General features: G+C 45.7%; 1 long non-coding RNA gene across 2 annotated transcripts in view; it reads right to left on the bottom strand.

The window, feature by feature from the left end:
• The window catches only part of LOC137535715 (uncharacterized), a 93,104-nt gene that overhangs the window by 51,428 nt on the left and 19,812 nt on the right, over positions 1-21,864 (bottom strand). For both annotated transcript variants that reach the window (XR_011024458.1, XR_011024457.1), the window contains exon 2: positions 20,884-20,956. This is a non-coding gene — a long non-coding RNA (uncharacterized lncRNA). The remainder of the gene's footprint in view (positions 1-20,883; positions 20,957-21,864) is intronic.

Raw genomic sequence — 21,864 nt, 5'->3', positions numbered from 1 at the left:
AGTCTGATAGACCCTGAAGCTGTGGAGTCTGATAGACCCTGAAGCTGTGGAGTCTGATAGACCCTGAAGCTGTGGAGTCTGATAGACCCTGAAGCTGTGGAGTCTGATATACCCTAAGCTGTGGAGTCAGATAGACCCTGAAGCTGTGGAGTCTGATAGACCCTGAAGCTGTGGAGTCTGATAGACCCTAAGCTGTGGAGTCAGATAGACCCTGAAGCTGTGGAGTCTGATAGACCCTGAAGCTGTGGAGTCTGATATACCCTAAGCTGTGGAGTCAGATAGACCCTGAAGCTGTGGAGTCTGATAGACCCTGAAGCTGTGGAGTCTGATAGATCTTAAAGCTGTGGAGTCTGATAGACCCTGAAGCTGTGGAGTCAGATAGACCCTGAAGTTGTGTATTCTGATAGACCCTGAAGCTGTGGAGTCTGGTAGACCCTGAAGCTGTGGATTCGGATAGACCCTGAAGCTGTGGATTCGGATTGACCCTGAAGCTGTGGAGTCTGGTAGACCCTGAAGCTGTGTAGTCTTATAGACCCTGAAGCTGTGGAGTCTGATAGACCCTAAAGCTGTGGACTCTGATAGACCCTGAAGCTGTGGAGTCTTATAGACCCTAAAGCTGTGGATTCGGATAGACCCTAAAGTTGTGGATTCTGATAGACCTTAAAGCTGTGGAGTCTGATATACCCTGAAGCTGTGGAGTCTGATAGACCCTGAAGCTGTGGAGTCTGATAGACCCCGAAGCTGTGGAGTCTGATAGACCCTGAAGCTGTGGAGTCTGATAGACCCCGAAGCTGTGGAGTCTGATAGACCCTGAAGCTGTGGAGTCTGATAGACCCTGAAGCTGTGGAGTCTGATAGACCCTAAAGCTGTGGATTCGGATAGACCCTGAAGTTGTGGAGTCTGATAGACCCTGAAGCTGTGGATTTGGATAGACCCTGAAGCTGTGGAGTCTGATAGACCCTGAAGCTGTGGAGTCTGATAGACCCGGAAGCTGTGGAGTCTGATAGACCCTAAAGTTGTGGACTCTGATAGACCCTAAAGCTGTGGACTCTGATAGACCCTGAAGCTGTGGAGTCAGATAGACCCTGAAGCTGTGGAGTCTGATAGACCTTGAAGCTGTGGAGTCAGATAGACCCTGAAGCTGTGGAGTCTGATAGACCCTAAAGTTGTGGAGTCTGATAGATCCTAAAGCTGTGGAGTCTGATAGATCCTGAAGCTGTGGAGTCTGATAGACCTTAAAGTTGTGAATTATGATAGACCCTGACGCTGTGGAGTCTGATAGACCCTGAAGCTGTGGAGTCTGATAGACCCTAAAGTTGTGGATTCTGATAGACCCTGAAGCTGTGGAGTCTGATAGACCCTAAAGCTGTGGAGTCTGATAGACCCTAAAGTTGTGGATTCTGATAGACCTTGAAGCTGTGGAGTCAGATAGACCCTGAAGCTGTGGAGTCTGATAGACCCTGAAGCTGTAGAGTCTGAAAGACCCTAAAGTTGTGGACTCTGATAGACCCTAAAGCTGTGGACTCCGATAGACCCTGAAGCTGTGGAGTCTGATAGACCCTGAAGCTGTGGAGTCAGATAGACCCTGAAGCTGTGGAGTCTGATAGACCCTAAAGCTGTGGAGTCTGATAGACCCTAAAGTTGTGGATTCTGATAGACCTTGAAGCTGTGGAGTCAGATAGACCCTGAAGCTGTGGAGTCTGATAGACCCTGAAGCTGTAGAGTCTGAAAGACCCTAAAGTTGTGGACTCTGATAGACCCTAAAGCTGTGGACTCCGATAGACCCTGAAGCTGTGGAGTCTGATAGACCCTGAAGCTGTGGAGTCAGATAGACCCTGAAGCTGTGGAGTCTGATAGACCCTGAAGCTGTAGAGTCTGAAAGACCCTAAAGTTGTGGACTCTGATAGACCCTAAAGCTGTGGACTCTGATAGACCCTGAAGCTGTGGAGTCTGATAGACCCTGAAGCTGTGGAGTCAGATAGACCCTGAAGCTGTGGAGTCTGATAGACCCTGAAGCTGTGGAGTCTGATAGACCCTGAAGCTGTAGAGTCAGATAGACCCTGAAGCTGTGGAGTCAGATAGACTCTGAAGCTGTGGAGTCTGATAGACCCTGAAGCTGTAGAGTCTGAAAGACCCTAAAGTTGTGGAGTCTGATAGACCCTAAAGTTGTGGAGTCTGATAGATCCTAAAGCTGTGGAGTCTGATAGACCTTAAAGTTGTGAATTATGATAGACCCTGAAGCTGTGGAGTCTGATAGACCCTGAAGCTGTGGAGTCTGATAGACCCTGAAGCTGTGGAGTCTGATAGACCTTGAAGCTGTGGAGTCTGATAGACCCTAAAGCTGTGGAGTCTGATAGACCCTGAAGCTGTGGAGTCTGATAGACCCTGAAGCTGTGGAGTCTGATAGACCCTAAAGCTGTGGAGTCTGATAGACCCTAAAGCTGTGGAGTCAGATAGACCCTGAAGTTGTGGAGTCTGATAGACCCTGAAGCTGTGGAGTCTGATAGACCCAAAAGTTGTGGAGTCTGATAGACCCTGAAGCTGTGGAGTCTGATAGACCCTAAGCTGTGGAGTCAGATAGACCCTGAAGCTGTGGAGTCTGATAGACCCTAAGCTGTGGAGTCTGATAGACCCTGAAGCTGTGGAGTCTGATAGACCCTGAAGCTGTGGAGTCTGATAGACCCAAAAGTTGTGGAGTCTGATAGACCCTAAAGCTGTGGAGTCTGATAGACCCTAAGCTGTGGAGTCAGATAGACCCTGAAGCTGTGGAGTCTGATAGACCCTAAACCTGTGGAGTCTGATAGACCCTGAAGCTGTGGAGTCTGATAGACCCTGAAGCTGTGGAGTCTGATAGACCCTGAAGCTGTGGAGTCTGATAGACCCTGAAGCTGTGGAGTCTGATATACCCTAAGCTGTGGAGTCAGATAGACCCTGAAGCTGTGGAGTCTGATAGACCCTGAAGCTGTGGAGTCTGATAGACCCTAAGCTGTGGAGTCAGATAGACCCTGAAGCTGTGGAGTCTGATAGACCCTGAAGCTGTGGAGTCTGATATACCCTAAGCTGTGGAGTCAGATAGACCCTGAAGCTGTGGAGTCTGATAGACCCTGAAGCTGTGGAGTCTGATAGATCTTAAAGCTGTGGAGTCTGATAGACCCTGAAGCTGTGGAGTCAGATAGACCCTGAAGTTGTGTATTCTGATAGACCCTGAAGCTGTGGAGTCTGGTAGACCCTGAAGCTGTGGATTCGGATAGACCCTGAAGCTGTGGATTCGGATTGACCCTGAAGCTGTGGAGTCTGGTAGACCCTGAAGCTGTGTAGTCTTATAGACCCTGAAGCTGTGGAGTCTGATAGACCCTAAAGCTGTGGACTCTGATAGACCCTGAAGCTGTGGAGTCTTATAGACCCTAAAGCTGTGGATTCGGATAGACCCTAAAGTTGTGGATTCTGATAGACCTTAAAGCTGTGGAGTCTGATATACCCTGAAGCTGTGGAGTCTGATAGACCCTGAAGCTGTGGAGTCTGATAGACCCCGAAGCTGTGGAGTCTGATAGACCCTGAAGCTGTGGAGTCTGATAGACCCCGAAGCTGTGGAGTCTGATAGACCCTGAAGCTGTGGAGTCTGATAGACCCTGAAGCTGTGGAGTCTGATAGACCCTAAAGCTGTGGATTCGGATAGACCCTGAAGTTGTGGAGTCTGATAGACCCTGAAGCTGTGGATTTGGATAGACCCTGAAGCTGTGGAGTCTGATAGACCCTGAAGCTGTGGAGTCTGATAGACCCGGAAGCTGTGGAGTCTGATAGACCCTAAAGTTGTGGACTCTGATAGACCCTAAAGCTGTGGACTCTGATAGACCCTGAAGCTGTGGAGTCAGATAGACCCTGAAGCTGTGGAGTCTGATAGACCTTGAAGCTGTGGAGTCAGATAGACCCTGAAGCTGTGGAGTCTGATAGACCCTAAAGTTGTGGAGTCTGATAGATCCTAAAGCTGTGGAGTCTGATAGATCCTGAAGCTGTGGAGTCTGATAGACCTTAAAGTTGTGAATTATGATAGACCCTGACGCTGTGGAGTCTGATAGACCCTGAAGCTGTGGAGTCTGATAGACCCTAAAGTTGTGGATTCTGATAGACCCTGAAGCTGTGGAGTCTGATAGACCCTAAAGCTGTGGAGTCTGATAGACCCTAAAGTTGTGGATTCTGATAGACCTTGAAGCTGTGGAGTCAGATAGACCCTGAAGCTGTGGAGTCTGATAGACCCTGAAGCTGTAGAGTCTGAAAGACCCTAAAGTTGTGGACTCTGATAGACCCTAAAGCTGTGGACTCCGATAGACCCTGAAGCTGTGGAGTCTGATAGACCCTGAAGCTGTGGAGTCAGATAGACCCTGAAGCTGTGGAGTCTGATAGACCCTAAAGCTGTGGAGTCTGATAGACCCTAAAGTTGTGGATTCTGATAGACCTTGAAGCTGTGGAGTCAGATAGACCCTGAAGCTGTGGAGTCTGATAGACCCTGAAGCTGTAGAGTCTGAAAGACCCTAAAGTTGTGGACTCTGATAGACCCTAAAGCTGTGGACTCCGATAGACCCTGAAGCTGTGGAGTCTGATAGACCCTGAAGCTGTGGAGTCAGATAGACCCTGAAGCTGTGGAGTCTGATAGACCCTGAAGCTGTAGAGTCTGAAAGACCCTAAAGTTGTGGACTCTGATAGACCCTAAAGCTGTGGACTCTGATAGACCCTGAAGCTGTGGAGTCTGATAGACCCTGAAGCTGTGGAGTCAGATAGACCCTGAAGCTGTGGAGTCTGATAGACCCTGAAGCTGTGGAGTCTGATAGACCCTGAAGCTGTAGAGTCAGATAGACCCTGAAGCTGTGGAGTCAGATAGACTCTGAAGCTGTGGAGTCTGATAGACCCTGAAGCTGTAGAGTCTGAAAGACCCTAAAGTTGTGGAGTCTGATAGACCCTAAAGTTGTGGAGTCTGATAGATCCTAAAGCTGTGGAGTCTGATAGACCTTAAAGTTGTGAATTATGATAGACCCTGAAGCTGTGGAGTCTGATAGACCCTGAAGCTGTGGAGTCTGATAGACCCTGAAGCTGTGGAGTCTGATAGACCTTGAAGCTGTGGAGTCTGATAGACCCTAAAGCTGTGGAGTCTGATAGACCCTAAACTTGTGAATTATGATAGACCCTGAAGCTGTGGAGTCTGATAGACCCTGAAGCTGTGGAGTCTGATAGACCCTAAAGTTGTGAATTATGATAGACCCTGAAGCTGTGGAGTCTGATAGACCCTGAAGCTGTGGAGTCTGATAGACCTTGAAGTTGTGGATTCTGATAGACCCTGAAGCTGTGGATTCTGATAGACCCTGAAGCTGTGAAGTCTGATAGACCGCAAAGCTGTGGACTCTGATAGACCTTGAAGCTGTGGAGTCTGATGGGGCTGCAGAGAAATACTAAAAGCTTTTTCTGCAGGAACTTCCTGTCTTGTGGTTTTGGGGTTTTATTCATGACAAACTACAAGAGATCCATGTGGAAGGAGCAGCTCTGATTGCTCGGGTTAAGGCTGCCTCCAGTTGGATTTGGGGAACACACTTTCCTTTCTGCATTATAATATCGGATGGCAACAAGGACACGCACATCTAAAAAGGGGTGCCTGGGAATTTGGACGCCGCAAAAAGCCCCACGGCTAACCTTACCAACCCCTCCCCCCCCCCCCTGCATGGCTAACCTTAACCACACCCCCACGGCTAACGTTACCAACCCCTCTCCCCCACGGCTAACTTTACCTGCTTCCACCCCTGCTAGTCTGCATTAAAAAAAAATGCACCAAAACCGCCCACCAAATTCAACAGTAGCTCTAAAACTCCATACACACGCTAGATCGAACTCGTCTCAGAATGCAGCGTGTGTACAGGCCCCTCCCACCCCAGCGTGTGTACAGGCCCCTCCTCCCCTCGCATGCAGGATCTTTAAATGCCAAAATGCATGGGCTGTCAGTTCTAATGTGTTTTTCACATGCATTCATGAGCTGCCTGAAAACCGCCCACAATAGAACATCATGGAGAATTAGCCTTATAGTGCGTGTGTACGCTCCCTTAGAATTACAGAACTAATCTGAAAATATAAATAATAAAAATCTCTGGGATCAAAGCTCGGGATGAGAAGTATTTACTCTCTGGTTCTCGGTGTTCTGTCTCTGCAACTTTGTTGGCAATCCAAGTTTCGGCTTGAAGAGTACAGATAGTTTCTCTCTGCTGCACAATCACCGACAGAAGCTAAACACCTCATACTGGCAGAAATGAACTCTCTCACAGACCCAGAAGTGCTGGTCACATGGCCTGAGTGCCTGTTTACAAAACTCCTCCCACCAGCTCAGCTCAGTGGGAGGGTCTTTGGTTTCCTCCCGCCAGGTCAGGCTCTCAGTCACTGTGCTAGGGGGGGCTATCTTGGGGGACATCTGACTATCTGCTACACTGGGGTGGGGGGAACATCTGACTACCTATACTCCCTTCAGCCAGGGGCACCTCTAGCTACGTAGTTCTGAGGGTACTTCTGGCTACCTTATACTAAGGGACACCTATGGCTACCTATGACGGGATAGGGAAGTAAGGGAGAGGTAACAGCTGGGACAGCCAGCACACTTGCCATGCGGTTCGGTGGGGGTTTGTAGGTTTGTGGAGGGCGGAGTCTAGGCTGCCAGGACATCTGTGCCTATAGGCTCCCGTAATGTAAATCCAAGCCTGACAATGACCCGAGAATGTATTTATTTCGCTAGGCACTTTACTCTTCACACTGAGGCTACGTTCACAGTGCTCAGTTACGTTGCGTCATGACGGAGGCTTTTTATCGGAGAATATCGAACACCAATGAAAAGTCATGCGGTGCGATGCGCATTAACAGGGTACGTAAAAATAACGCGATCCTGCTTTGCGTTTATGCAAATTATGCATTGCCGCATTTAATTTCAGTCTATGGTAGCGCTGGCGTGTTTGAATTTTTGTGCTGTGTCGCACTGTTATAGCCATTGCACATGCGCACATCTGTTTTTAAAAAGGCGCGGCTTTATACTCTCAAATGTGCGACACAAACGTCGCACAGCTATGATGCAATTTCGATTGTTATGCTTCCATTACATCACATGCCACCGCAACCACATTACTTGCTACTTTGCATTGCGTTTTAGCTGTGTTGTGTAGCAACGTAACGCGCGTTGGCATTGTGAGCGTAGCCTGAGGCCCTGTTCACAGTGGTCAGTTGTGTTGCAGAACAATTCTGCATGTCAACTCACTGCCCATACAGTTCTCTGGGCCTGTTCACAGTACTGCGTTATAACTGATCACATTATCCTTACTGGCTGTAGGCAGGCTTTGTGTTACAGTCTCCATTCCAGTTCACACACATTATAACGCATGCATTATGCAACTGACCACTGTGAACCTTGCCTAACACTCCTATAACTTTGCCTTAGGCTGGGTTCACAGTGGTCAGTTGCATAATGCAGGCATTCTAATGAGTGTGAACTGCAGTGGAGACTGGACATAGACTTTCATACAAAGCCTGCATGCAGCGAGTTCGAATAACGTGATCCGTTACAGCGCAGTACTGTGAACAGGCCCATAGAATTGTATGAGCGGTGAGATGATATGCAGAATTATTCTGCAATGCAACTGAGCACTGTGAACTAGCCCTAACACTTACCCCTCACAGATCCTGTACATAAGAATTTTGTGATCCGTGGTACAGTTGTCCACAGTATAGGTAGCTAGGTATAGGTGCCCACAGTATAGGTAGCCAGGCATAGGTGCCCACAGTATAGGTAGCTAGGTATAGGTGCCCACAGTATAGGTAGCTAGGTATAGGTGCCCACAGTATAGGTAGCTAGGTATAGGTGCCCACAGTATAGGTAGCTAGGTATAGGTGCCTACAGTATAGGTAGCTAGGTATAGGTGCCTTCAGTATAGGTAGCTAGGTACAGGTGCCCTCAGTATAGGTAGCTAGGTATAGGTGCCCACAGTATAGGTAGCTAGGTATAGGTGCCTACAGTATAGGTAGCTAGGTATAGGTGCCTTCAGTATAGGTAGCTAGGTCCAGGTGCCCTCAGTATAGGTAGCTAGGTATAGGTGCCCACAGTATAGGTAGCTAGGTATAGGTGCCCCCAGTATAGGTAGCTAGGTATAGGTGCCTTAAGTATAGGTAGCTAGGTACAGGTGCCCTCAGTATAGGTAGCTAGGTATAGGTGCCCACAGTATAGGTAGCTAGGTATAGGTGCCCCCAGTATAGGTAGCTAGGTATAGGTGCCTTCAGTATAGGTAGCTAGGTACAGGTGCCCTCAGTATAGGTAGCTAGGTATAGGTGCCCCCAGTATAGGTAGCTAGGTATAGGTGCCCCCAGTATAGGTAGCTAGGTACAGGTGCCCCCAGTATAGGTATCTAGGTATAGGTGCTCCCAGTATAGGTAGCTAGGTACAGGTGCCCTCAGTATAGGTAGCTAGGTATAGGTGCCCCCAGTATAGGTATCTAGGAATAGGTGCCCCCAGTATAGGTAGCTAGGTACAGGTGCCCTCAGTATAGGTAGCTAGGTATAGGTGACTTCAGTATAGGTGGCCAGGGAAAGGTGCCTTCAGTATAGGTAGCTAGGTACAGGTGCCTTCAGTATAGGTAGCTAGGTATAGGTGACTTCAGTATAGGTGGCCAGGGAAAGGTGCCTTCAGTATAGGTAGCTAGGTACAGGTGCCTTCAGTATAGGTAGCTAGGTATAGGTGCCTTCAGTATAGGTAGCTAGGTATAGGTGCTTTCAGTATAGATAGCTAGGTATAGGTGTCTCCAGTATAGGTAGCTAGGTATAGTTGACTTCAGTACAGGTGCCTTCAGTATAGCTAGGTATAGGTGTCTCCAGTATAGATAGCTAGGTAAAGGTGGTACCAGTATAGGTAGCTAGGTATAGGTGCCTTCAGTATAGGTAGCTAGGTATAGGTGCCTTCAGTATAGGTAGCTAGGTATAGGTGCTTTCAGTATAGATAGCTAGGTATAGGTGTCTCCAGTATAGGTAGCTAGGTATAGTTGACTTCAGTATAGGTAGCTAGGTACAGGTGCCTTCAGTATAGCTAGGTATAGGTGTCTCCAGTATAGATAGCTAGGTAAAGGTGTCTTCATAATAGGTAGCTAGGTAAAGGTGTCTTCAGCATAGGTAGCTAGGTAAAGTCGTCTTCAGTATAGGTAGCTAGGTAAAGGTGCCGCCAGTATAGGTAGCTAGGTATAGGTGCCTTCAGTATAGGTAGCTAGGTATAGGTGCCTTCAGTATAGATAGCTAGGTATAGGTGCCTTCAGTATAGATAGCTAGGTATAGGTGTCTCCAGTATAGGTAGCTAGGTATAGTTGACTTCAGTACAGGTGCCTTCAGTATAGCTAGGTATAGGTGTCTCCAGTATAGATAGCTAGGTAAAGGTGGTACCAGTATAGGTAGCTAGGTATAGGTGCCTTCAGTATAGGTAGCTAGGTATAGGTGCCTTCAGTATAGGTAGCTAGGTATAGGTGCTTTCAGTATAGATAGCTAGGTATAGGTGTCTCCAGTATAGGTAGCTAGGTATAGTTGACTTCAGTATAGGTAGCTAGGTATAGGTGCCTTCAGTATAGCTAGGTATAGGTGTCTCCAGTATAGATAGCTAGGTAAAGGTGTCTTCATAATAGGTAGCTAGGTAAAGGTGTCTTCAGCATAGGTAGCTAGGTAAAGTCGTCTTCAGTATAGGTAGCTAGGTAAAGGTGCCGCCAGTATAGGTAGCTAGGTATAGGTGCCTTCAGTATAGGTAGCTAGGTATAGGTGTCTCCAGTATAGATAGCTAGGTAAAGGTGTCTTCATAAAAGGTAGCTAGGTAAAGGTGTCTTCAGCATAGGTAGCTAGGTAAAGTCGTCTTCAGTATAGGTAGCTAGGTAAAGGTGCCGCCAGTATAGGTAGCTAGGTATAGGTGCCTTCAGTATAGATAGCTAGGTATAGGTGCCTTCAGTATAGATAGCTAGGTATAGGTGTCTCCAGTATAGGTAGCTAGGTATAGTTGACTTCAGTACAGGTGCCTTCAGTATAGCTAGGTATAGGTGTCTCCAGTATAGATAGCTAGGTAAAGGTGGTACCAGTATAGGTAGCTAGGTATAGGTGCCTTCAGTATAGGTAGCTAGGTATAGGTGCCTTCAGTATAGGTAGCTAGGTATAGGTGCTTTCAGTATAGATAGCTAGGTATAGGTGTCTCCAGTATAGGTAGCTAGGTATAGTTGACTTCAGTATAGGTAGCTAGGTATAGGTGCCTTCAGTATAGCTAGGTATAGGTGTCTCCAGTATAGATAGCTAGGTAAAGGTGTCTTCGTAATAGGTAGCTAGGTAAAGGTGTCTTCAGCATAGGTAGCTAGGTAAAGTCGTCTTCAGTATAGGTAGCTAGGTAAAGGTGCCGCCAGTATAGGTAGCTAGGTATAGGTGCCTTCAGTATAGGTAGCTAGGTATAGGTGTCTCCAGTATAGATAGCTAGGTAAAGGTGTCTTCATAAAAGGTAGCTAGGTAAAGGTGTCTTCAGCATAGGTAGCTAGGTAAAGTCATCTTCAGTATAGGTAGCTAGGTAAAGGTGCCGCCAGTATAGGTAGCTAGGTATAGGTGCCTTCAGTATAGGTAGCTAGGTATAGGTGTCTCCAGTATAGGTAGCTAGGTAAAGGTGTCTTCAGTATAGGTAGCTAGGTATAGGTGCCTTCAGTATAGGTAGCTAGGTATAGGTGCCTTCAGTATAGATAGCTAGGTATAGGTGCCTTCAGTATAGATAGCTAGGTATAGGTGTCTCCAGTATAGATAGCTAGGTATAGGTGTCTCCAGTATAGGTAGCTAGGTATAGTTGACTTCAGTACAGGTGCCTTCAGTATAGCTAGGTATAGGTGTATCCAGTATAGATAGCTAGGTAAAGGTGTCTTCAGTATAGGTAGCTAGGTAAAGGTGTCTTCAGTATAGGTAGCTAGGTAAAGGTGTCTTCAGTATAGGTAGCGAGGTATAGGTGACTTCAGTATAGGTAGCTAGGTAAAGGTGTCTTCAGTATAGGTAGCGAGGTAAAGGTGTCTTCAGTATAGGTAACTAGGTAAAGGTGTCTCCAGTATAGGTAGCCAGGTATAGGTGCATTCAGTATAGGTAGCTAGGTAAAGGTGTCTTCAGTATAGGTAGCTAGGTAAAGGTGTCTCCAGTATAGGTAGCTAGGTAAAGGTGTCTTCAGTATAGGTAGCTAGGTAAAGGTGCTGCCAGTATAGGTAGCTAGGTAAAGGTGTCTTCAGTATAGGTAGCTAGGTAAAGGTGTCTTCAGTATAGGTAGCGAGGTAAAGGTGTCTTCAGTATAGGCAGCTAGGTAAAGGTGCCGCCAGTATATGTAGCTGGGTGTAGGTGCCTTCAGTATAGGTAGCTAGGTATAGGTGTCTCCAGTATAGGTAGCCAGGTATAGGTGACTTCAGTATAGGTAGCTAGGTAAAGGTGTCTTCAGTATAGGTAGCGAGGTAAAGGTGTCTTCAGTATAGGTAACTAGGTAAAGGTGTCTCCAGTATAGGTAACTAGGTAAAGGTGTCTCCAGTATAGGTAGCCAGGTATAGGTGCATTCAGTATAGGTAGCTAGGTAAAGGTGTCTTCAGTATAGGTAGCTAGGTAAAGGTGTCTCCAGTATAGGTAGCTAGGTAAAGGTGTCTTCAGTATAGGTAGCTAGGTAAAGGTGCTGCCAGTATAGGTAGCTAGGTATAGGTGCCTTCAGTATAGGTAGCTAGGTATAGGTGCATTCAGTATAGATAGCTAGGTAAAGGTGTCTTCAGTATAGGTAGCTAGGTAAAGGTGCTGCCAGTATAGGTAGCTAGGTAAAGGTGTCTCCAGTATAGGTAGCTAGGTAAAGGTGTCTTCAGTATAGGTAGCTAGGTAAAGGTGTCTTCAGTATAGGTAGCTAGGTAAAGGTGCTGCCAGTATAGGTAGCTAGGTATAACTGACTTCAGTATAGGTAGCAGGGTATATGTGTCTTCAGCATAGGTAGCTATGTATAGGTGTCTTCAGTATAGGTAGCTTGGTAAAGGTGCTTTTAGTATAGGTATGCCTGCCAAGATGCATGCTCAGATCACCTGCTTTGAGCGCTGACACCCTAATTACCTGTTTCTATGTATTGGCATGTGTATTTTAGGCTAAAAAGCATCAACGATTCAACGTAAGAACATTTTGAAAGGGACAATTATTTTCTACACTGGCTGTAGTATCTCTAAAGCCTGGTACAAATCTTCAAAATGATTGGACAATCATTGACCAATTTTATCACTGACCTTTTGCTCACTCCACTGGCTACTGATATAATGGAGAATTCTGTTTAAAGGACACCCAAGGTACAAATAAACAAATTAAATAAACAATTGTATCTATCCTCCTTTTCCTAAAAATGACTTTTTAAGATATTCCACACACTGGCAGCCAGCACGTAATACGCTAATACATGTGACGTGTGTCATGTGACGGCCTGTTACTATGGAGATGCGAAGCAGGAAGCGTTATGTATGTGAGTTAATCCCCGCTAATCGCCCGCTAACGACTCTGCAGGAAGGGAAGGTGGAAAGAGAGGAATCCGGCTGCCTATCGGCGGGCCGGGTGTACAGCGCTGATCTAATAACTTGGTCACCCCCACAGCCCACCTCAAAACCTTTGGAGACAGGGCCTTCTGTCATGCTGCCCCTACACTTTGGAACTCCCAGCCATACCCAATCAGGACACCTCCATCCCTGGAAGCATTTAAGTCCAAACTGAAAAGCCACCTGTTAAGAGCATTTATGAACACAGGGGCATAATAACAGACCCTGCAGGGATTCAACCGCAGGGGGCAGTGGGGGAGAGATGTTCCTTATCCCTGTCCTGAGAGACTGACAACTAAGGGTCTTGAGAGTAAACACTTTCTGCTTTCTGCTCTCTCGCCAAGCCCCCAGCCTCATTACCCCCAGCCTTTCTACCTCTCTCTAAGTGCTGTGTACTGCTGTGAGACTGGAGGAGGCTGGGCACAGAGAGGCAAAGCTTTCTGCTCTCTGCATCATTGTTCTAATGACTGCATCTGCTCCGCCACTGATAACAACTCATACAAAGTTTTGTAGACAGCCCTATTCAGTGTGCAGCAGGGTCTTGTGTACAGTGCCCAGCCCCCAACCTCTCTAGCCCACCCCAAGTGCTGTGTACAGTAGTGATGCTGGAGAAGTCTGCAGATCCATTTCAGCGTGAGTGTAATAAGCTAATGTCGGGAGCACTCTTCTGTCGGTTTTCTGTATGCGGTTTCTGCACACCCTGTGTGTCTGTATGTGTGAAAACATGCATGTTTTATCACAGAAGCGAATGTAATTGATAGAGAAAATGCCTGCAGTGCTTACCTGCTGTCTGTTTTTATCTGCATGGGGAAAACACATCCAAGTGTGCACTAGCCAACTGGATAACATTGTTTCTCAGTTTACCTGTGCAGAAAGCAAGGGGGGAGCATCCAAAGTTTTTCAGGGGGCCAGTGATTTCTAGTTCTACCCCTGTATGAACACCTGACTGTTGCCTCTGTAACAATGTCCAGCCTGCAGCCCTGTATTGATCTGAGACATAACTATGCGCTTTGAGTCCTAAGGGAGAAAAAGCACCTTACAAATGTTATTGCATTGTATTATTGTATTGCATGTAGTATGAGGGGTTACCTACACAATCTCCTCAAATTATTTAATATCTGTTGACCCCCAAACTACATGGAGGGCCTAAAATTGGTCAGTGACTGGCCAATCATAATTGGAAGTGTGTGCCAGGCTTCAGTTCTTAGCATGGTGCTATGATGGTTGTGATGCCTCCTGCCTGATGATAGATTGCTGGCAGGTAATACCTGTAGCTACTTTTTATCCCGCTCAGTGTAATCACCTATTTACTCCTGTCACCTGCTTATTATTTATGTAAAACAAAACAAATGACTTGCAAATCACTTTTGGACTCTCATAATGGAGCTTCTGTAAGTAGGGCATGACACTGCCATCATCTGGCCACAGGCGGAATTGCAACAATATATATATTTTTTTCCTTTCTGTCTCTGTTTTGGAAATTTTGTTTCATGGCTGTTTTCGCAGTTCCCACAATGAAGTGGAAATGGTGACGTGTGAAGTAATATCACGCAAGGTTTGTTATGAAGAGCATTAGGATTTTAGAATGACGTCTTCAGAGATAAGGCTAAAAACGCTTTAAAGGACCACTGTCGTGAAAATTATAAAATTTAAAATATATTTAAAGATATACATATAAGAAGTACGTTTCTTCCAGAGTAAAATGAGCTATAGATTACTTTTCTCCTATGTTGCTGTGATTTGCAATAATAAGTAGAAATCTGACAGAACCAACATGTTTTGGACTAGCCCATCTCCTCATGGGGGATTCTCAAGATTTCCTTTATTTTCAAAAGCACTTAGTGAATGGCAGTTGCTCCGTCCAACTGCCAAAAAAGTGCGCAATGAGCAGGGAGGCTGGCCAGCATCTTTGAGTAAATCCTTTTCAGGGAATATCTTAAAGAATAAAGGCCATGCTGAGAATCCCCCATGAGGAGAGATGGACTAGCCCAAAACCTGTCAGTTCTGTCAGATTTCTACTACTTACTGTAAGTGAAAGCAACATAGAAGTTGAAAACAAAGAAGTTGGTGGGCCCAGTCAGTACTGAACAATTACGTTACCCGTTGTTTTCTTAGCCCTTTTCGATCCTATATCAGACTATGTATGGGCCTGGCTGCTAGGGATGCCAGATCTAGTCCAGCATTCTGTCACCTTGGGCTCGATTCAGTAAACGGTGCTAACCCAGTTAGCACGCCTAAAGGCTTTGGGCTTGCTGACTAGGGTGCTAAGTAGTTAGCACATACAAACTACTTAGCACCGTAGTTAGCACATGTAAACATAGCACCCAGGGGCGTAGCTAGAAATGACTGGGCCCCATAGCAAAAAAATGTTATGCCCCCCCCCCCCCCTCACGACCTTCCAACCCCACGGACCTCGGACCTCCCACCCAAACATTCCTCCAGGACCCTCCACCCCAACATTCCCACACCCAGTATAAGTAACCAGGTCTATAGGTGTCTTCAGAATAGGTGGCCAGGGGTATAGATGTCCCCAGAACAGGTAGTCAGGGGGAGAGATGTCCCCAGAACAGGTAGCCAGGGGTATATGTGCCCAGTATATGTAGGCAGGGGTACAGGGCCGGTTCTAGACTGGCACATATAAGGGGGGGGACAGTCAAAAATGGGTAGGGGGCAATATGTTTGAGGAAATTTTAAAAATGTGCGTAGCCATGATGTCATGTGGGTGGGGCTAACTAATGTAGTTATACTAGCTAATGTACTTACATAAAAAAAATGAAGTAAATGCACATAATAACATATACTGGCATTTCCCCAGTAAATGTATGTAATGAGAGACAGCTTTTCACCAGTAAATGCACATAAGAGACAGCTTTTCACCAGTAAATGCACATAATAAGAGACAGCTTTTCACCAGCAAATGCACATAATTAGAGACAGCTTTTCACCAGTAAATGCACATAATAAGAGACAGCTTTTCACCCGTAAATGCACATAAGAGCCAGCTTTTCACCAGTAAATGCACATAATAAGAGACAGATTTTCACCAGTAAATGCACATAATAAGAGACAGATTTTCACCAGTAAATGCACATAATTACAGACAGCTTTTCACCAGTAAATGCACATAATGACAAACAGCCAGTGTCCCCAGTATATGTAGTCAGGGGTATATGTCCCTAGTATATGTAGCCAGGGGTATATGTCCCCAGTATATGTAGGCAGGGGTATATGTGCCCAGTTTATGTAACCAGAGGTATATATGTCCCCAGTACATGTAGCCAGAGGTATATATGTCCCCAGTATATGTAGCCAGAAGTATATTTGTCCCCAGTATATGTAGCCAGAGGTATATATGCCCAGTATATGTAGCCAGAGGTATATATGCCCAGTATATGTAGCCAGAGGTATATATGCCCAGTATATGTAGCCAGAGGTATATATGCCCAGTATATGTAGCCAGAGGTATATATGCCCAGTATATGTAGGCAGGGGTATATATGTCCCCAGTATATGTAGTCAGGGGTATATGTCCCCAGTATATGTAGGCAGGGGTATATGTGCCCAGTATATGTAGTCAGGAGGTATATATGTCCCGAGTATATGTAGGTGGCACGTGGCAGCAGCCAGCAAGTCCCCCGGGCTGGCCCCCATTTCCACCCACCTCCGGCTCCGTCCACTACTCCACTGCAGGCAGCTCTGCACAGACAGACAGCACTGAGTACAACATACTTACGTGCGTGGGGTCGGGTCGGTGACCGTGCTCCGCTGTCCGCTCTCCTCCTCGCAGCCTCGCAGCTCTGAGAGTCCTCCTCCTTCTCCCTCCCTGGCTGGCCGGCCGGAACTATACAGGAAGTGTCGGCCCGGCCGCCAGGGAGGATCAATGCGCCGCCACATAGTCCCCCTCCTCACCAGCCACCTTATCAGAGGAGGGGGGCCGGAGGAGGCGGCGCTGTTCTAAAATTGGCGGGGGGACCTGGGAGGGGGGGCCCGGACGGCATCATAATTAAAAAAAAAAAAAAAGTCCCCTGACTCGCACGGGCTCCCTGTGGCGTAGGGGCCCTATAGCAACGCTATGGTGGCTATACCGAATGCTACGCCACTGATAGCACCGTAGTTAGCACATGCAAACTACTTAGCACCGTAGTTAGGACATGCAAACTACTACTTATCACTGTGCTAACTAGGGTGCTAAGCTCCATGGTTAGATACCCCTGGTCTTGCTAATTATGATCTTGTAAAAGATAGAATATTCGGAAATTTAAATTCAATCTGAGCTCTATATATTATGTGACGATCATTATATTATTGTTAACAATACCTCTCATCTTCCACAGTGATAATTGATGCTGAAGCTACTGTTGGAAAAGTTAGGAGGTGCACTGCTACACTGCATATTCTGTCATATGTTCCTTTTCTTTGTTGAATAAACACTGATTTTAAAAAAAAAAAACTAGGGTGCTAAGTAGTTTACATGTACTAACTACGGTGCTAAGTAGTTTACATGTGCTAACTACTGTGCTAAGTAGTTTGCATACTTAGCACGTGCAAAGCATGTTAGCACATGCAAAGTGGCTTTTCACTGGCGTGCTAACACTTAGCACCCTTTTCTGAATCAACCCCCTTATGTGAAAAGGCTGCGCCGTGTATTACCGGCACTACACTGGTGTCCAAAAAAAGGCGCTCCCGCTCCTGCTGAAGCCGGGTAACCTCCTGGCTGTAGAGCGAAGATGTAGAGACCCTCCGGAGCCCTTCCAGCTGCACTCCTGCGATTATCCCCCCCCCCTCTCGTGCACACCGGACAGGATGTGGGTGATCCCATAATTGGATTGGATGTAATCAAACTTGTGATCTCAACTACATTTCAATAAAGGTAATACTCTGAATGCTTTAGCTCTGTGGATTGCTTAAAAAATTGAAAACAATCTTTTCTTTTGATCTGAATGATCATATCAAAAATTTGACCACTCACTTAACCACTTCAGGATTCTGCGTACGCATAAGTACGCCCCTGAATCCTGAAGTGGTTGCCGTTCCATGTCAGTTCACGGAGGGTGTCTCCGTGAACACCCTGCGAGCCGATCGCGGCTCGCAGGGTAAATGTAAACACGCGGGGAAGATCTTCCCCGGTGTTTACATATATACGGCGCTGTTGCGCAGCAGTGCCGTAGAGGAGATTGGCGATCCCCGGCCTCTGATTGGCTGGGGATCTGTCCTGCGCCGCTCACAGGGGGAGGGAGAGGGAGGGAAGGGGAAGGAGGCCCGAAAGCGCTGCGGAGGGGGGCTTTGAAGAGCGCCCCCCCCGCAAGCGCAAACAGGCGGCGATCAGACCACCCCAGCAGGACATCCCCCTAGTGGGGAAAAAAGGTAGGAAATCTGATCGCCCTGGCTGCTATCTCATCGGTGCTGCGGCCTGAAGAACCCCCGCAGCACAGAGCAGCAAAACCACCCGAAACCCGGAAGTGGTTAAAATCGCACCATTACTTGGCACCTTAACCCTACCATTGCCAGGATCTTTTTTTTTTTTTTATCTACACGTCAGTGCCAAGAATGTTTGAATTGTGTTTGTTAAATGTCTTACCCAAATCTACCTGTACCAAAGTCCACATTAGTCAGTGGGGATGTCACTGAGGTGCAAATACAATTGATATGATTGAGAATACTAATGATTATGATGAAGGCGGAGGCACAGAACAGCTCATGTCTGTGTAGCAGCATGGAGGCACCAGGACTCAGCGTAAAAAGTCAAGCCCGATTGGCTTAGTGCTACTGCGCAAACGCAAGCCACCTGAGCAGTGCAGTTGTTCTCCGTTGACAAGCCCAGCCAGTGAAGTTCAGGCCTCTTTCACAGTAGGACGTTGCGGTTTGATGCGACATTAAAGTCGCAACGCAAATTACACCGCAATGCCCCCAAAAAAGTTGCAACGCAACTTAATGCCCCATTACAGTCGCATACAGTAGAGCATACAGGCAATGAAAAGTATGCTTCCAGGTCATTGCTGAGCATGTGCAAACAGTCCACCGCAGCTAATAACGTGTATAACACACTGCATGCAGCACTGTCACTTAACGTGCAGCGTTAGTCACCAACGTAACGTGTGCACTGTGAATGGGGCATTGATTTTTCATTGCAGTGAGTTATTCTGCGTTAAATGCTGTTTTAATGTGCGACTTTAACGTCCCACTGTGAAAGAGGCCTCGGGGGTTTGAGTGCTGGACCAGCGAGGTAAAGGGTGAGGGGGGGGAGAGGGGAGGAAGAAGCTTCTCTCTACTTAGGTCAGTATCTAAATTGGGCACTTTTTTACTCACATTTACACTTTAAAATACAGATTTTCTGTATTATGCATTAGTGGTTGGAAGCGAATACTGCTGCAGTATGATTGGAGGCAATTGATCAATTGAGTCTTTGATCGGATTATTGGCGATTAGACGTGTTGGTAGATGTCCGGCCATCCCACATATTGTACTGTAAATATGTGTGAGCAGTACACAGACACAATGCGTCCAGATCCAGGGCTGATGCATCCATTGGGCCCACTGGGCAGTGGCCCAGGGCTTAAGCTTAGGGGCCTCACAAATCGGAGACTGTAGGGGACACAAGTTTAGGCTGCGCTGGATCACTTGCAGCCAGTGGGAGGGACAGTGTAGTGTCCACTTTGATGGTCCAGCCGCAGCCTGGGGCAGATGCACTACCTCCATAGGCTATGTGGGGAAATGGTTACGATCGATTGTCTGTGTGTAGCATGCTCGGTATGAGATGGCGGGATTCCATGCTGGCGGCGCGCGGCGGATTGTATCACGAGGGGTTAATGAAGCGGCGCGACTCGTTCTCACTAATAAGCTGAGTATTAGGTTTCCCGGCGGTGCAGCAAGACCGGCATGTACGCCTCATTTACACCATTTTACTGTGAAACCATCTGTGTCGTTGTTTACAAAGAATGCAAAGAATCTGCAGCCGTCTTCAGCAAGCCGTATATCCATTCCATGTAAGAATGATCTGTATGCAGCAATTATACACATTACATTCTGCCTATTGTTCCAGGAGGGGGGATCTCAAGCAGAGCAACAGCGACACCTGCTGGGGAAGACCGATCATGGTATTGGACAAAGATTTAGATTGGAAATAAAATAGCCCAGGTTCTATCTAACTGACAAAAGTAATAATATGTTAGACACTGAAGCGAAAAAAAACAATTATGATATAATGAATTGGTTGTGTAGTACGGATAATTACTAGAACATTAGTAGCAAAGAACATATTCTCATATTTTTATTTTAGTTATATAGTGTTTTTTATAACATTGCATCATTCTCTAATATGTGCAGTTTACACACTACTCAGCATTCTAAATGATTTGACAGAGCACTCTTGTGAACTATTGACCTGTCCTCTCCTGAAGAAAAAACATTAAAATGACTGACAGTTGAGATAACAAGCTTCAGAAGACAGAACTCTCTGCGACTTTGAAAGTCATGGAGCTCAATGGCTTTTTTGCATAGATAACAACTGGAGTTTCTTGATTCTTCCTGTACTGGAAACAATATTAGACTTATGTCTCTGCTCCTAATGTTTTATTTCCTAGCTGCACTACACATACAAATCATTATATCATCATTTTTTTCTGCCTTAGTGACTCTTTAACTCCATTTTGAGGTTTGTTTGTTTTACAGAGCTACTTTAGAAGCCAATACTTGCCTCCTTTAAATGATTTTTATTCACTTTATTATTTATGTCTTATTTGTATTGTATTTTCTTCATCATTGTCAATTCTCTACAAAACCCACCTTTCACAACCTCAGGTCAAAAAGATCCAATAACTTGACCACCCCAAAAGTCCAACTAGAAGCTAGACCTTTCTGTCATGCTGCCCCTACCCTGTGGAGTGCCTTGCCAAACTTAATCAAGACAGCTCCAATCCAGGACACGTTTAAATCAAAACTGAAAAGTCACCTGTTTAGTCTGGCATTTATGATCACATAACTTCTTCCCGGTACACATCACTATGTCGTGATCTGAGACAAGCTTATGCACTTTGGGTCCTACAGGGGAAATGCTCTTTACAAATGTTTTGTTGTAGTTTTTAATAAGTCCAATTTGTCTAATGTTTCTTGGAAGGTGAGAACTTCAATAGCTTTGATTAGTTTAGTAGCTATAGTAGTCATTTTGTAACAAACACTAACTAAATAATTTATAAATGAATATTGTAAAAAATAAGCAATTTTATTTATTACATTATTTTCACTACAGTTTCTCTTTCATGACGTACACAAAATACACAGTAATATTTACCTGTAAAAAATGTATTGTCACCTTTAAGATATCCAATGTACAGCTTTATCAACGTCCCCCTTTATTTCTTGGCCTGCCGAAGAAGAATATTGTTTACAGTGGTTTACAGACCCGATGTGAGAAGATAAACAAACAGTGAACTTGTGAGAAACCAGCGCCACCCTGTGGTAAGTTGGAAAAAAAACATGCTAATACAGTTGAGACCGAAGAATGATTTTATTACAATAATAATTGTGGGTTAAAAGCGACCTCAACTTACCAGCAATGAGTATTCCCAAGTTCCTATATAAGAGTGTTATCTCCAGTTGTATCTGACTAAGGTGACTGACTTTACATTTATCAATGTATTTGTCATTTACCCGCCCACATTGCCAATGTAGTATTTCCCATCCATCTGAGCATTTATAATTACACAAAAATTTGTTTCATCAGCAAAAATAGTCATCATATTTTTATTTTATTTACTGGATTATTCATGAAAAAAAAAAACCTTAAAGAGATTGGGACCAAAAACTGACCCTTGCGGGACACCATTGCTGATTCTGGCTGATTCTGGTCCATTCTGAGTATGGTCCATTGATCCATTTACACTTTACAATCTACTCTAATAGGCAGATTACTTTCTGCAGCATATCACACTTTTTGCACCACGATTATCAGACTGGATCATTATCTACTGGATTATTAATAAATAAATAGGCACAAAAGAAAAACCTTGAAGAAACCGGGACCAAAAACTGACCCTAGTGAAAAACCATTGCTGAGTTTGGCCCTCTGTATGATCCATTTACGCCTGCACTTTACAATCTACTTTGCAAACTACTAATAGGCAAATAACTTTCTCGGAAAACAATTTGATTTGGAAACTTTAATTCCACTTGAGAAGGCTTGAGGACTCATTTCCACTATTGCGGTGCGGAATCGCCTGGATTCCACCGCTGATGAAATCGCATGCGGATGCGATTCCCCATGCGTTTTTTG

This window comes from Hyperolius riggenbachi, chromosome 10 (assembly GCF_040937935.1).
Source record: "Hyperolius riggenbachi isolate aHypRig1 chromosome 10, aHypRig1.pri, whole genome shotgun sequence".
Classification (NCBI taxonomy): Eukaryota; Metazoa; Chordata; class Amphibia; order Anura; family Hyperoliidae; genus Hyperolius; species Hyperolius riggenbachi.
This window is presented reverse-complemented; position numbering and strand designations above follow the sequence as displayed.